This window comes from Molossus molossus, unplaced genomic scaffold (assembly GCF_014108415.1).
Source record: "Molossus molossus isolate mMolMol1 unplaced genomic scaffold, mMolMol1.p scaffold_m16_p_11, whole genome shotgun sequence".
Classification (NCBI taxonomy): domain Eukaryota; kingdom Metazoa; phylum Chordata; class Mammalia; order Chiroptera; family Molossidae; genus Molossus; species Molossus molossus.
In genome coordinates this window covers 80490464-80506310 of record NW_023425346.1, presented here as the reverse complement: position 1 = coordinate 80506310, position 15847 = coordinate 80490464, and the positions used below count along the sequence as shown (strand labels likewise).

Sequence of the window (15847 nt, the reverse complement as noted above, 5' to 3'; positions counted from 1 at the left end):
GCAAAATTGATTTGAATATGAAAAAGAAATATGGAGGCTTTCTGGTCACTAAAAGCAATGGGATCAGATTTAATTTATGAGAAACTCTAAGTTTTTTGGTTACATAAATGGGGATCACTGTGTCTCATTATATCAGGACTAGGGACAGAGTAAAATAGGAAAGAAATTAATAGACTCCTGACAGAGATGAATTGGCACATATAAATGAATTAAACGCCATTACGGGCAGAACTCCATGGCGCTAAAGCCGTAAGTGATACCACAAAATCTACTGCTAATCAGTGTACTGTGTAGACTACTGGGAATGGGAGCAGAAAAAGTATACTTAGGTGGATTCCAAATCCATCTGAATTTTGAGAATTTGACATTTAATCTGGAAAGTGTTAGATCAGCTCTCCTAAATTCCCAGTTTGGTGTTAAAATGGAAAGGTCACTGTGTATCTTATTGGACAATGGTGATCTGATGGTGTCAGGAGGGTTTTGGCTCTAATGAGGAAAGAATGTGACCTTACACATCACTGGGCAAGCAAGGTGTACTGTGTACAGGACGAGAGAAGTAAGATGATGAAAGAAAGACTCTCAAGAAGGGATGCTGGCAAACCTGAAGTCCCGGGCTCAGAGAACACGAGGGGGCTGTGGGCTGAGATCTGGCTATGCCTGAAGGTATATATTGAAGGCTTAGGTGAGTGAAAACAAACACCGAACTCTCTCAGTGGTTTCTTCTCTTCAAACAAAAACGGCTGTTTTCTGCACAAGGCAGCTAGTTTTATTTTACTGAATATCAAACTCTTTGTAAAAATCTTTAAAAGCCATGATCTTTCAAGGTATTTTCTCTTTTGGCAGAATGGCTTTTTTTTTCTTTAATAGAGGAGGGAGGGAGAAAAAATAGATGAAGACAGGATAGGACAAAAAACCAGCATCTGTCCTCAAGTTGCAACAGATGAAAATAAATGTCAGGGTGCTTTGCTGCATATCGCTATGACTAGGTCAAATCATGTACCCTGCACTGCATATAAACAATTAGAAGAATTTATATTTTTGCAAAGGGGAGTTTGAATCTCCAAGGGATTCTGAATGAAGATGAAAGGAAGATTACACAGGAGGGTACCTGCTAAGAGGCCCTGCCTATCCTCTTTTGATGCATGTTAGTCCTAGATTCATGGATGTTTGTTTTGAATAATTTTTTGATAAAGGAGATAACCTGCTCCATTCTGCAACAAAACAGTCTTTCCAGGGACAGTGCAGACTGGATTATCAGAGAGCACTTGCTGCACTATATGACAGGGATGGATTTCCATTGCAAATAGAGTGCAGGACATCAATACAGTTAGGGGGTGGGTTCTGTGCGGTTACTTTCCCTCCTAAGTGGGATGCCTTCAAGAGAAATCATTCAGCAGAAAGATGAACACCTCATGGCTGCCGCCTGGGGCTACCCTCGTGCATTAATGAAAGAGGAAAACACCAAGCTTCATTTTTAAATATTACAGAAACAGAACACCGGTATCCGGGTTCCCTATTTTATCACTTCTCTTTCTTTGAGGTTTTCTCATTAATTAAGCTTGCTGAGTAAGCAGAGATTCTTGGATGAAAAGTACTCCATGTACGCAAAGCAATATTTTATCTTGTATTTTTGCTTTCTAGAACAAAATCAAATTTCTCCTTGATCGTCTCCGTACCACTAAGTATTGCCGTAATTAATTTCATATTAATTGCTCAGTAGGTGAAATAATTTCTCTGAACCATCAGTATGATGCTATATATCAGGGTCTCTCCATGAGGGTTAGGACAAGGTAATGTCTGCAAAGGGGTGTATGGAGGCAGAAAAGACTCTTTCATGAGAGAAATTAATTTTTTTTTTTTTTTGCTTTGACCTCCTCTCCTAATTTAGTGTAAGAATTCTAATTGTTTATAGTCATTTACACTTGGAGGAGTACCACAGGGAACTCAACATGTTAAAATATCTCGTTTTCCAAATAGCCCTAGATACAATATAGCCTTTTTATTGGATGGTACAAGTTTCCCCAATCTCCCCAGTACTTTGCCTTTTAATTAACTCTTTTTTTCTTTTTCTTTTTCACTTATGAAAACATTGTTTCTTTTTTCCTTTGCATCTCTTGGATATCCTTTTCTAATTCCATTTCTTTAGTCACAGACTAGTGTTTAGGTTTTATATTGCCTACATCTGCATTGTCCAATATGGTGATAATTAACCATATGATGCTATATAAATTTAAATGGGAACTAATTACAATTAAATAAAATTTAAAACTCAGTTTCTCAGTTTCAAAACCACATTTCAAGTGCTCAACAGCCACATAAGCTCGTGACTACTATGGAATCGTGCAGTTAGACTAATTCCATCACTGTGGAAAATTCTAGTAGACTGTCTGGTCTAGATTTTTCTAAGATTTGTTTGTTGTATCACCACATCCTACTCTTTAACTAACTAATGATTTTTTAAAATTAAAATATAGTTGACATACAATATTACATTTATAACAGTTATAACAGTTATAACATTTATATCACAGTGATTTTGATACCATTGTAATTAGCTAGTTATTAATAAAAGAAAAGGAGCAACAGGGAGGCCAGACATTTTAGTCATGTCGTTTGGGCAGCTTCACCAGGTAGCTGCAAGTTTGCACTCCTCAGGGACCATCAGCCTATTCTCTGCAAAACACTGGGGGAAGGAATCCAACAAAGGGAAAGCAGACACATGCCCAGTGAAGTTGGGGTGACACAGGAAAGATACTTGCTGGTCAAACACCTGTGAACAGAGATCAATGGCCAGAATGGGCATGGCCACTGCAAGTATGTGAAAATCTGGGAATACATAATCCCCTAAAGAAAGGAATTCTCTCTTTTGTTGCGCTTGGCTCTTAGCTCGTGCGGCTCCCTTGTTTTGCTGTTGCCCATGTTTCCTCCACAGCCATGTGGCGCTGTGGACCCCACGTGCAGTGGACTGATGGACTGCGCCTGGGAACACCAACTAAGCAAGCCTGATGCTGGACTGGACCGGGCTCCAACATGGAAAGGAAACTCTGGACACTGGCTCTGATTTTAGCTCTACTGAAGCCCCAGCTACATTTCTTCTATGACTGGACTAATGAAAAAGGGACTTTGAAAACCCGGGGGTGTAATTCCATGGAAATAAGGCATTCTACCATATCACATCCTCCCACTGGGGGCCTCTGGAAATGCTTATACCAGCGGTACCCTAAGAACCCTACTTCCATGAGCAACTGGGGGAGATGAGGCCCTCTCATATCCAATAACAATGTGATATTTATATATGTTACGATGTGGCATCCTACTTTAATCTGTATCTTAAAAGGCTGCTAAAATAATCTTCCTCAAAGAGCATTTCCATCACATCTCTGTCGCTGAGTTTTGATTCACAACAGCTCACCTTTTTTTCCTTGCATATTTTAAATATATGACTATTTTCTTATGACAAAGTGTTGCTGTTGAAAGTTGGATAATAATCTAATTTTATTTCCTGTATAAATTACTTATAAGAAACTTGTTCCTTTTGCTTATCTGGTCAAATTCAATAAAGTCCAATAATCTTACTAGAAGTCATTCTGGGCTGAAAACTCTTTAAATATATACTTTTAAGTATATATTTTTCTATCAGGAAAATTATCTTGAATTACAGATTTTATTGTTAACTCTGAAGAATGCAAGTTAAATATAAAATGTCAATTATATTTCACTACATACTAGTAGTGAACAATCAGACAATAAAACCAAGAAAACTATACCATTTAAAATAGGATTAAAGAACATTGCAAACTTAAGGATAAATTTAACAAAAGATGTGTAAGTCCCCTACATTGAAAATAAACAAAAAAACAGAAAGATGCTCAACATCACTGATCATCAGAGAAATGCAAATTAAAACCATAATGAGATACCACCTCACACCTGTCAGGATGTCTATCATCAATAACAAACAAGTGCTGGTGATGATGTGTAGAAAAGGGAACCCTTGTGCACTGTTGGTGGGAATGAAGGTTGGTGTAGCCACTGTGACAAACAGTATGGAGTTTCCTTTAAAAAATTAAAAATGGAATTGCTTTATGACCCAGTGATTCCACTTCTGGGAATATATCCTAAGAAACTTGAAATACTAGTTTGAAAGACTATATGCACCCCTATGTTCATTGCAGCATTATTTACAATAGTTAAGATATAAAAGCAGCCCAAGTGCCCAACAGTAGATTAGTGGATAAAAAAAAGCTGTGGTACATTTACACAATGGAATACTACTCAGCTGTAAAAAAGAAGGAAATCTTACCTTTTGCAACAGCAAGGATGGGTCTGGAGAGTATTACGCTACGTGAAATAAGCCAGTCAGAGAAAGACAAGTACCATATGATTTCACTTATATGTGAAACCTAACAAACAAAATAAACAGACAAAATAGAAACACTCATAGATACAGAAAACAGACAGTCAGAGGAAAGGGGGTTGGGAGACCTGGTGAAAAACGTGAAAGGATTAAAAAACAACAAACAAACAACCCTCACAGATATAGACGACAGTAAGGTGATTTTCAGAGGGAAAGGGGTAGGAGGAGGTAGAAGAGGGTAAAGGTGGAATAAATGGTGATGGAAAGAGACTTGACTTTGAGTGGTGAACACCCAATACAATATACAGATGCATGACAGAATTGTACACTTGAAACCTATATAATTTTATTAACCAATGTCACTACAATATATTAAATAAAAAGAAAATAGAAAAGAGCCCTGGCCGGTTTGGCTCAGCGGTTAGAGCGTCGCCCTGCGGTCCAGAGAGACCTGGGTTCGGTTCCCGCTAAGGGCACGTACCTCGGTTGCAGTTTATCCCAGCCCTGGTCGGTCATGCAGGTGGCAGCCATTCGATGTGTCCCTTTCACATCAATGTTTCTCTCTCTCTCTCTGTTCCTCTCTCTCCCTCCCACTGTACCTGAACAAAAAATGGAAAAATGTCCTTGGGTGAGGATAAAAAAAAAAAAGAAAGAGAGAAAATATTGGCAAAATGACCCAATTAGAACTGGGCAAAAGACTTAAACAGATACTACACAAAGCATCTAGAAATGCGCAAAAAGTAAAGGAAAATGTGTTCAACCTTCTAAGTCACCAGGGAATGTGCATTAAAACCACAGTGAGATACCCTTACCAAAACGAGAATGAAGGAAAACAGCAAGTGTTGGAGAGGATGTGGACCGTCCTGAACTTTCACGCACGGTGATGGCAAACGCCTTCGCAGAAAGGCCTGGGAGCTCCTTAGAAACCAGACAGGCACAGAAGCCACAACAGAACAATTCACCTCTCAGGTCCTTGTACAAGAGAAACAACTACTTACGTACACAAAAACTGTTGAAGAATGTTTGGTGGCAGCTTTATTTACCACAGCAAGAAATGGAAATAACTGAGATGTCCATCGGAAGGAGAATGTATAACCAAACCACGGTACATTCCTATCACAGCATATAAATTAGCCATCACAACAAATGAACTACCAAAATACTCAACAGTAGGGATGAATCTCAAAATTATGATGCTTAGCGAAAGAAGTTGGACATAAATAAAGAACTTACTACTTGCTTCCACTTATAAGAAATTCTAGACCAGGCAAAACAACCTCATGGTTATCACAGTCAGATCAGTTGCTTCATGGAGCAGGGCCCCCCTGGGCGGGAAAGGGCTCCCCTGGGTGGGAAAGGGCCCCCCTGGGCGGGAAAGGGCCCCCCTGGGCGGGAAAGGGCTCCCCTGGATGGGAAAGGGCCCCCCTGGGCGGGAAAGGGCCCCCCTGGGCGGGAAGGGCTCCCCTGGATGGGAAAGGGCCCCCCTGGGCGGGAAAGGGCCCCCCTGGGCGGGAAAGGGCATGAGGAAACCTTCTCAGATGAAAGAAATATTCCCTATCGTGACATACATGCTTCAAAACAGAACAGAGAATATTCTTGTGCTTAGTTAAGACCTGGATATTTTACTGTATGTAAATTATACTTCAATTTAAAAACTTAAAATGAAAATTAAAAATAAAAATTTTAAATGCCAATTATGCTATACACAAGGTAGGGCAAAAGCAGGTTTACAGTTGTGACTATGTGAAACAGAGTTTATTCTTATATTGTTTTTTATTAATTATTGTATTATGTTCCATAAGAACAACTTTAACCTACTTTTGCCCCACTCCGTATATACCTTTAAATCCATGTGATAAAATCTAAGTTATTCGAAATCATTTTTCTAAATGTACTTATATATAACTTTTTTCCTTTTAAATGCATAACCTAAAAATAACTATCATAAAAAATAACAGAATGAGTGTGGTTGCTGGGAAAATATTTAAAGTGCTTAAAGAAACACAGCCCTTTTTCAGGCAATTTAAATACTTTCAAAGTACTACTTTACAAGTCATATATTGTTTTTGTTAATTACATATCATTCATAGGAATCCATAAACACATCTTCTAAAGACTGGATAACTTGTTTAAGTCAATTACGAGTTTCTGCATTCATTGTTCTACAAGTATTTATTGAGCACCTACGTGTTTCAGTTTTGCTCTGGATGCTGGCGAGTCCACAGGCATAGAAACCCTTGCCCTTGCAGAATTTACATTCTAGAGAGGGGAGGCAGAAACAGACAACACAGCAACTAAGAAAAATCAAAGATAACGCTAGATGGTAGTAAGTACTACATAGAACACTAAAACAGGGGGAGGTACTGGGATGGTTGTGGGGGTGGGAGAGAGATACTTTTAAATATGTAGTAAGAAAAGGCACCACTGAGAACACTGAATTAAAGGCTTGAAGAAGAGGAGAGTGAAATTGTACAGATAACTGGGGAAGAGTATTTCAGGCAGAGGCGATAGTAAGTGTAAAGGCCCTGAGGCAGGCAAGTGCCAAGAACAACAAAGAGGCCAGTGTGAGAGAGGGAGGAAGGAACTGGAGGGCCAGAGAAGGAATGGGGGCCGAGATCCTACATGGCCTTGAGGTCCACGGTAGCGATTCTGGCTTTTACTCTCAGGGAGGTATGTCGCACAACAAAACCATTTTATTATAGAACAACAATACCATTATCTCGCTTAAAAATTAACAATGTTCCTTGATGTTCCCTAACACCTAGTTTATAAATAAATTTCCCCAGGTGTTTATAAAACGTCTTTCCCAGTGGATTTATTTGGATCTGGCTCCAAAAGCTATTCACACATTAAATTTGGCTGTCTTCTAAGTCCCATGTCCTATATAGAACCATACTCGTTTTCCTTTTCCTTTTTAATTTTTCCATGCCACTGAATCGTGGAGACCAGGCAGACTGTCCTGTAGGTGGTCCCACATGCTTCTTCATCCCCCATACCTGTGTTTATGAAAATAGTTCTAGAGCAGCCCTGCCGGGAGGTCTGTCTATGATGCAACTGTTCTCCATATGGGCGGTTTACTACAGCATGTGGCTACAACACTCGAAATGGGGCTAGTATGGCTAAGGTACAAATTAAAATTTTAATTAATTCAAATTTAAATAATTACATGTGACTAGTGGCTATTGTATTAGTCAGCTAGAGGCTTAGTTATATTCAGGTTCAACTTTTTTGGGGAGCAGAGTACTACAGTGGGTTGAATATTGGTCCCCCAAAATATATATGTTCACCTGAATCCTGCTGATGTGACCTTATCTGGATAAAGGGTCTATGCAGATGTAATTAAGATAAAGATCTCAAGATAATACCATCCTGGATTATCCAAATGAAAGTGTCCTTAAAAAGAGAAAAAGACATAAAGTCAGAAAAAAAGGCAATGTGAAGATGGAGGCAGAGATCGAAGTCATGTGTCCGAAAGCCAAGAAATGTCAAAGATTTTTGGCAGTCACCAGAAGCTTCGAGACAGGTCCGAAACAGATTCTTTCTCAGAGCTTCGAAGGAAATGTCTTAAATCAGACTTCTGGACTGGAGAGAACTATCAGAGAATACATTTCTGTTGTAGGTATCAAATTGTGGTCATTTGTAACAGTAACCCTAGGATTCTTTTATTTAATATGTTTTTATTGACTTTTTAGAGAGAGAGGAAGGGAGAGAGATAGAAACATCCAGGTGAGAGAGAAACATCAATCAGCTGCCTCCTGCACACCCCGAACTGGGGATTTTACTGCAACCCGAGCATGTGCCCTGAAATCCAGTCGTCCACCTCTGGGTACATGGGACGATGCTTAATCAACGGAGCATGCTGGCAAGGGCAATATTACAGAATTTTGACTTTACTTTAAAGAAGTTGATATTTATTTATGCTTCCTTTAAATGAAAAATCTTGTTTCTTAATACCACTGAAATCATTATTTATATTATTATACATGATTTTAAATATACTTAGTTTTAAAGTAACAATACCAATGTTACTAACAGATTATTGAATGACATTTAAGATGTTTACAGCTCTGTTTTTTTGTTAGAATACATCCCACTAGATATGTAGAGTCAAAATGCTGTGTTCTAATATTACTTGAAATAATTGGTTTTCCTGAGTTGCTATGCAACCAATTTGTTTTACAGTTAGGTTATTTGTTTTAGTTTATTTTCAATATTTAGGGAATTGCTTTTTTTTCCCTTTTGATTTAATTTCATTTGTTAAGTATGTAAAACATTCATATTTCCAAATTCAACTATATACGAAGTATAGGTATATAGCTTTCATAAGTCTTCGCTATTCTAAGCAAAATAACTACACATGTTTATTTTTTCAAATAAAAGCAAACGTGGTTATGTATTTATCTTCTTTCTTTCTCATACAAAAGGTGCAATACTGTACATTTTCCTCCTATTCTTTGCTTTTTCACATAGCAATATCCAGAAAAAGACTGCATATTAGTGAAAAGAGATCTTTCTCATTGAAAAAAAAAGTTTCATAGTAGTCTATTGTGTGAACGTGCTTTTGTTTATCCAGTGAGTCACATATTCTTGGGTATTTGAATATTTCTAATATTTTACTATTACAAATAATGCTGTAATGACAAATCTTATGCAAAAGTCAGTCTGTATTTGGGCCATTGTGCCTTTAAGATGAATTCATAGAGGTAGGATTGTGGGGTCAAAGAGAAAGTCACATATAATATTCCTAGATTATGACACATTTCCTTTCACAATGGGTCTATTTTGCATCACCACCTGCAATGAGGAAGGATGCCTATTTCTCTACAGTCTCACCAACAGAATATATTGTCGAACTTTGAGATTTTTGATAAACATAAGTGAGAAGTAATATTTCGGTGAAGTTTTAATTAGCCTGTCTCTTATTATGTGATGCTGAGTATCTTTTCATATGTTTAAGGGCCATTTTCATTTCCTCTTCTGTGAGGAGTCCATATCTTTTGCTGATTTTTCTATCAGATTGTCATTTTCCCCTGCGATTTTCCAAAGACCTTTGTGTAGCAGGAATATTAGCACTTTATCTGTGACATAAATTGCATATATATTTTTCTGTTGTCATTTGCCTTCTATGATTCCACTTAAAATTATTGATTAGCATTTCATACCTTTATATTTTACCCTGAAAACTTTATAAAATGTTGTTACTTTTTCATACTCTCTCTTGATGGATTTGTCTCACGTAGAATGTGTCAACAGTCTAGTTCTGATTGTCTTGACCAGTGCTAAGAAAATGTTGCCACTGGAATTCACTTTGTTGCTCCTGTGTGAGCCCAAACAACAGAGACACAGATGAATAGATAGTAGAAGAGAAGATTTGCTACCTGTAGTGGTGACGGTAGTTGAGGTCAGAAAAGGTTTTTCAGGGGAGATTTATGGGGTAAGAGAAGTAGTATCATTAAAAGAGACTACAAACTACCTGCTATACAGCTTTGTTTTTTGACAGTGGAGATAATTTGTTCTGCTATCATTTCTGCTTTTATAATAGAAGCTGCAATTAGGTCACTACAATTATCCTTTGTTCCAGCGAAAGGCCCACTTTCTTTAGCTTTTTCTTATGAGTGCCATTTTAAGCTGCAATATACCTGGCCAAGAAAAATTACAGCTGCATTATTATTATAATTATTATTATTGTTGTTTATTATTTTATTATTTTACTGACCAACCATTACAGAGTCACATGCAATCTTTGTGATCAATGTTTCATTTTGTCAACAAAACTATTTTAACTTCATTAATATTTTTCACTACTCTCTCATTCCTGCCTGGGTATCTAAAACATTTTCTAAATGATCTCCTTTGTCCTGTGCATTTTTCTTGTCAGCCTAAACCAGACCTGATGTGGTTAAAGGGAACAAGATTGATGGGATAATTTATCACTTATCTTGTAATAAATACATTTTCTGGAAAGTAAAATTTACATTCTACAATACTGACATGCAAATTCTTTAATGCTGTTAATTAAGTCTTTTAAATAGACTTTTTCTTCATGTTTTTCTTTTTTGCACACAGACACACATCGAGTGCTTCATGATTTGCAGAATCAAATAATGCTATGCCCTGTGGCTACTGTGCCTGAATATGAATATTGTAAATGAATTTGTTCCCACGATTTGCCGAATGTCAGGGGCCAGTGCAATGCTGACGTTCATTAAAGTGGAGCCAGGCACTCCTGTTCGGGAGCCTGCGAGTCAGGTGAGGCCTCAGAACATTCGACTTCTGAAGACCCCTGAGACGTTCACCAGCTCTTTGCTTAGGTAGGATGACCACAGGAAAGATTTCCAGCCCTGTCCAGTTTGGCTCAGCCCTATGAGTCGCGGGTTCGATCTGGTCAAGCTCATGTACCTGGGTTGCGGTTCTTCCCTGTCCTTGGTTGTGTGAGAGGCAACCAGTCGATGTGTCTCTATCACATCAATGTTTCTCTCTGTCTCTCTCTCTCTACCTCCCTTCCTCCCTCCCTCCCTCCCACTCTATCTAATGATAAATAGAAAAATATCCTTGGGTGAAAAATAAAAGAAAAGAAAAAATTTCCATATCCCTCAAGTCCATCTCCTATTGAATTCCCCGCATCAAGTGGTTTTTACCTATTAGACACTGGCTGTATTTTGTATTTTAAAAGCACGGCAGTAGTTTTCAATCCCCACCTACCAGTCATATTTTTTATCATGCCAAATGGCAAGATTCCCTAGTATTTTCCCATTGCTACTAAATACTACCATTCCAAGAGCACTGTCATTCAGAGAAGACTCTCTTATTATTGCAATTTACATTTTCCTTAAATTTATACCTTTCCCAGACCCATTAAACTTCCTCCATTGCTAATGTACTGAGTTCCTGTAATTTGTTTTCTCACAATGTGGACAAATTTCTCAGAAGTGCTTAGTAAACATCCTTTAGCTTCCACTGGGAAATTAGCCCCAAAGAGGGCGAGGGCAGGGAATGAAGGACAGAGCGCTCGCTGTCCTCGCGGATGGGGCGTGGCTCCCCGAGGGCAGCGCAGACGTGCCCCTAGAGGGTCCTTAGGCAGTGACGACATTAAAGGTGTCCGGAGTCCTGGTCAAACTAACGCCGAAGAAAGAGCTATAGGAATCTGCCCTTGGAGGGCTCTGCGGGTTGAATCAAGTTCATAAACTGCTGATGTGCTTTATTCTTGTTCTTTATGCTTATTGTTATGACAGTTGTATGTAGAAAGAAATGGCCTTAGTTATTTGTCATAATTTCCCCCAGATTGTGTGTGTCCACTGTGGGAAGCAGAGGGGAAAGTAAGTTTTCTGTATTAAAATGATCTAAAATACAGCACTTCTGAAGCCTGGGAAGTGCCCGGGGAGCGGGGTGGGGTTGGGGGTCCTGCAGAAATGAAGACTGGCTGTTGACATGATGGCGGCTGCAGCAGATGGGAAAGAATGAGAATCCACCCCTAATGCTGACTGAGGTGCTGTACGTCTGCAGAAACTTCCGGGGAGGAAACAGGAAGAACCCAGAGAATAAAAGGAAACTAGCTACATTTCCTTTCCTTTCCTTTCCACCTTCCCTTTTCCTTCCATGTTGTCACCTGGGATGTCATACCTAGCCAGTGCGCCCCTGGACATGCCTTTGATCTTTTGCTCTAAGAGCGATTCACATGAAAAGGCTGGTGCACAGGGATGCGGGCTCTGTTTCCTGTTTCCTGAGCCATGAAGCCAGATGCCTCGGGGCCTGGTCACACAGAATCTTTGCTGGAAGAACTCTGGGCTTATGAAGGGCTTGAGAAGAACTATCAACTTCCACAGGGCCCGGACAAACTAGGTATCGACCCACCACTGTCTCTGAGACAGGAGAAACACACACTTAATACTTAACGTCTCCATCCAGCCGAGCTGTGAGGGACTCTTATTCTGAAGTCATGTGCCCTGCACGATGAAGTGTTTTAAAAGAAGCAGAAAGTGCAGTCTTTTCCCTTCTATCCTATTTACACAAGAGACTTTAAACAGATCAGCAAAAACATTGTATTAAACCACTGTATTGTCTGCAGTGCTTGTCAGGATTGTTATTTTTCCCTTTTCAAGATGTGACCGTGGTCCTAGAGAAAACATATCAATTATTCGCAAAAGTCCAGACACATGCCAAACAATGGAACCTGTAAGTCAATTAGGATTTTTTGGTTCTAACACTTATTGAGTGTTTATCATGTGCTCAAAACTGTGCTAGGCTAGATTAAAAGGTCAGGGTTCATTGGAGTGACAGGTGGAAAAACCATAGGCTTGTCTGTCCTCTGTAAACTCAGGTCCCCTCCTAATTCCAAAAGGGGGTGACAGGGTCTCCTTAATAGGGGTCCAGTTCTAAGATGAACTGACATCAGGATTAGCCCTGTCATCTGGCCCTCCTCCATGTACATGCTAAGAATGAAACATGCGAAAAAGCCAACCACCACCTTAGATGATCCCAACCACCACCCAGCCAGCAGAGGACCCAACAAGCTAATCCATGTGGCATCTATTGTGTCTACAATAATTCAGCCAATGAGTGGTTGGACAACTCGGTAAGAAGGCAACTCTGAGGAATCACCCATTTCTGCTCCAGTGGATGATGAAGAGACAGGTCCAACCACAAGCATTGCTTTCCACCGAGGTGTAGCCTGAGGGGGGCTATTCAATGGAGCAGATGCTACACGCACATGGTCTTGAGAATGACGGTGAAGATTTTTTATCTGATATGAGAGCCAGTGGGATTTTCCACATGGGAGTCTAACGTCTGACCTATCCTTCTTTGTCTCTCTACAAAGACCAACAGACATTATGTCAGACATACTCTTTTGAGTAGTCATTCTCAGTTTTGACCACAGCATTCCATTACTTCACTATCTCCCTATTCCTTGGTCTACCTAGTGGCCCTTTGCTCCAGGTTTTGTTTATAATTAACATAGAAAAGAGGTTTGGTTTACCTCTTCTTGGAAACATAAATTGCCAATGTGACTGTAAAGTGTTGGGAATGAGGTTAACTGTAGGGTACAGCAGTGGTCTGAGTTTTAAAATGTGGGGAAACATCCTTAATTTCCTTCATTACTACTTGAGATCTAGATATTCAGGTTCCATCTAATAGCAACAGAGAAGCATACATTTAAAGGGGAGGAAGAGTGTGGCTAGAAACCTCCCTGCAGGGAGAGTCCATTCTTCAGATGGCAGCCTGGATGATCTTATAAATAATAAAAGTTTTACTGCTTCTCTGTTTAAAACACTTCCATGTCTTCCTTGACACTTAGATGACATCCAATCACCTTGCAAGGCCTGTGAGGTATACCCTCCGACGCAAGTCTTCCATGACTTTGGCTTCTGCCACTCTGAGTCATCAAACTCCAGCCATGGCTTCATGTGCCTCAGGCTTGATTAACACTTCCTGTTCTTTCTGTCCGAAACCCCCTGCCTCCAGGGCTTCCTGTGGCGGGCACAGCACTGCGAGGGGAGTCTCGGCGTCTCAGACACCCTTCCCAGTCCCATCTCCCGATCACACTATTCTATTTTCTTTATCATGTTGTCACTACATGACTTGAACTCTTCCATTTAGCTGTTTACAAGAATGTAAACTTCACAAGAGCAAGGACCTATTTGCCTGTCTATTGATACGACCCTGATATCTAGCACAGTGCTTGGCACATGGTAGGCACTCAAAAATACGAGGGGAGCAGAGTCTGAGCGCGAAGGCCGTATGACAATGGAAGCAAAGATGGCAGAGCGGTACTTGGAAGACGCAGACGGAGCCATGAGCCAGGAATGCAGGCGGCCAAATGGAGGCAAGGGGAACGATCCTGCCCTAGAGCCTGCAGAAGGAACCAGCCAGCCTACAACTTGTCTTCATGCCAGTGAAATTGATTTCTGAGCAGCAGCCTCCAGAACTATAAGTGAATCAATCTGTGTTGTTTAAGCCACAGGGTTTGTGATAATTTGTTATAGCAGCAGTAGAAAACTAACACGGATTATAAATAAATGAATTGATAAATAAAAGTATTTAGGCATGACCAATTTTCTAGGATGGCGTGACAATGTGAATCTTTTTTACAATGTACAAATACAAGCAATGAAACCAACCTCACACCCTATAACATATAAAGAGACAAAGTAAGCCAAATTCTGGAAGCTTTCATACTGTGTGTCATTAACAGATTAAAAATAAAAATATATGTTTACTGTGAAACATAGCAGAAGGAACTTAAATGGGTGGCTCTAAATGTCAAACATAACAACTGTGTTGGAAACACTACTGTGGGTCCAACACCTACACAGACTGGACCTGGCAGCTGACATGCGTAACAAGAAACGACACCCCAGAAGGAGAACTGGGGTCTAACACAGCTGACGTTGGGTTCCTAAAGATGCGTTCTTATCATTGCCCCCAAATACATTAGACAGCACACGTTTTCTTTTGCATTTTTAACAAGCAAAACTTAAAAATAAACAGCAACCTTTTTATCTCCCTTCTTAGAAAATCTTTAGTGACCTGCTTGCAAAGATACAGGGGAAGTATCCCAGCAGAGTCTCTTGATTCATTAAAATCATCAGCATATTCCAACATGCATTGGTCCCTGAAATAATAACAATCCACTTTCAATAAATTAATTGTGGTTTTCATGAGAGAGATTTACATTTAGACTTCTGCCTGAAGACCTGCACAGGAGGCCGCCGGCTCAGCCTTACGGTTCCACTGAAGCCCGGCCTCTTCCCGAGCGGCTCAGCGGCTGCTGACGGACACGTTGGCCCTGTGTCTCAGAGATGGAGAAGCAGGCTGGCATCAGAGCCAGGGAGCCTGGGTTTGGAACCACGTTCTGTCACATCCTACGTGACCGTGGGCAAAGTACGTAACCCCTCCGCCACCTGTAACCTGAGAAGCGTAACATTACCTGCCTCCCAGGGAGAAGGTGAGTGGTTTACTACTGCAGCGGGAGCTACTGGAAGAGTGTGGTTGGCACAGAAGTGACAGCGACTGGCAGCAGCAAGAGCAACCCCCCATTTCCTACACAGGCAAGGGCGAAGGGCACTCTTCCCACAAACACACCACTAGTGGTGTCTGCAAAGCTCACGCAGCCCCTCCGGCTTCTTCACAGCCCCACTTGGAACCCTACACAGAGTAGCTACTTTTAATATTCGCAATGGAACATGCGTTGGTGACATGCTTAGGGGAGGGGGGTTATGGCTCATTAGATTTCAGCTTAATTGAGAGCAAAGTAGCCAATGCTTCTGGTTTGAGTCTGCTGGCTGCAACTCTTTGTAAAACATACGAATCCTTTAACTGGTCCTAACTGAACTCACTGAACAGAACTGTTTTTAGAAGATCGAGGACAGGCATCACTTGAAAACCAGCTTTCTCGGCTCCCGTATTCATCCTGTAGCACTTGACATATTCAGGAGTCACAAAAATTACTGCAGGTTGACCTGATACATTTCATCTACGTTTGCTGATGGCCTT

At 40.3% G+C, this 15847-nt stretch overlaps 1 protein-coding gene across 1 annotated transcript in view; it reads right to left on the bottom strand.

Moving 5' to 3' along the window:
- PARD3B (par-3 family cell polarity regulator beta) overlaps positions 1 to 15847 on the bottom strand; it is a 979738-nt gene that overhangs the window by 152299 nt on the left and 811592 nt on the right. The gene's annotated exons all lie outside the window — the stretch shown is intronic.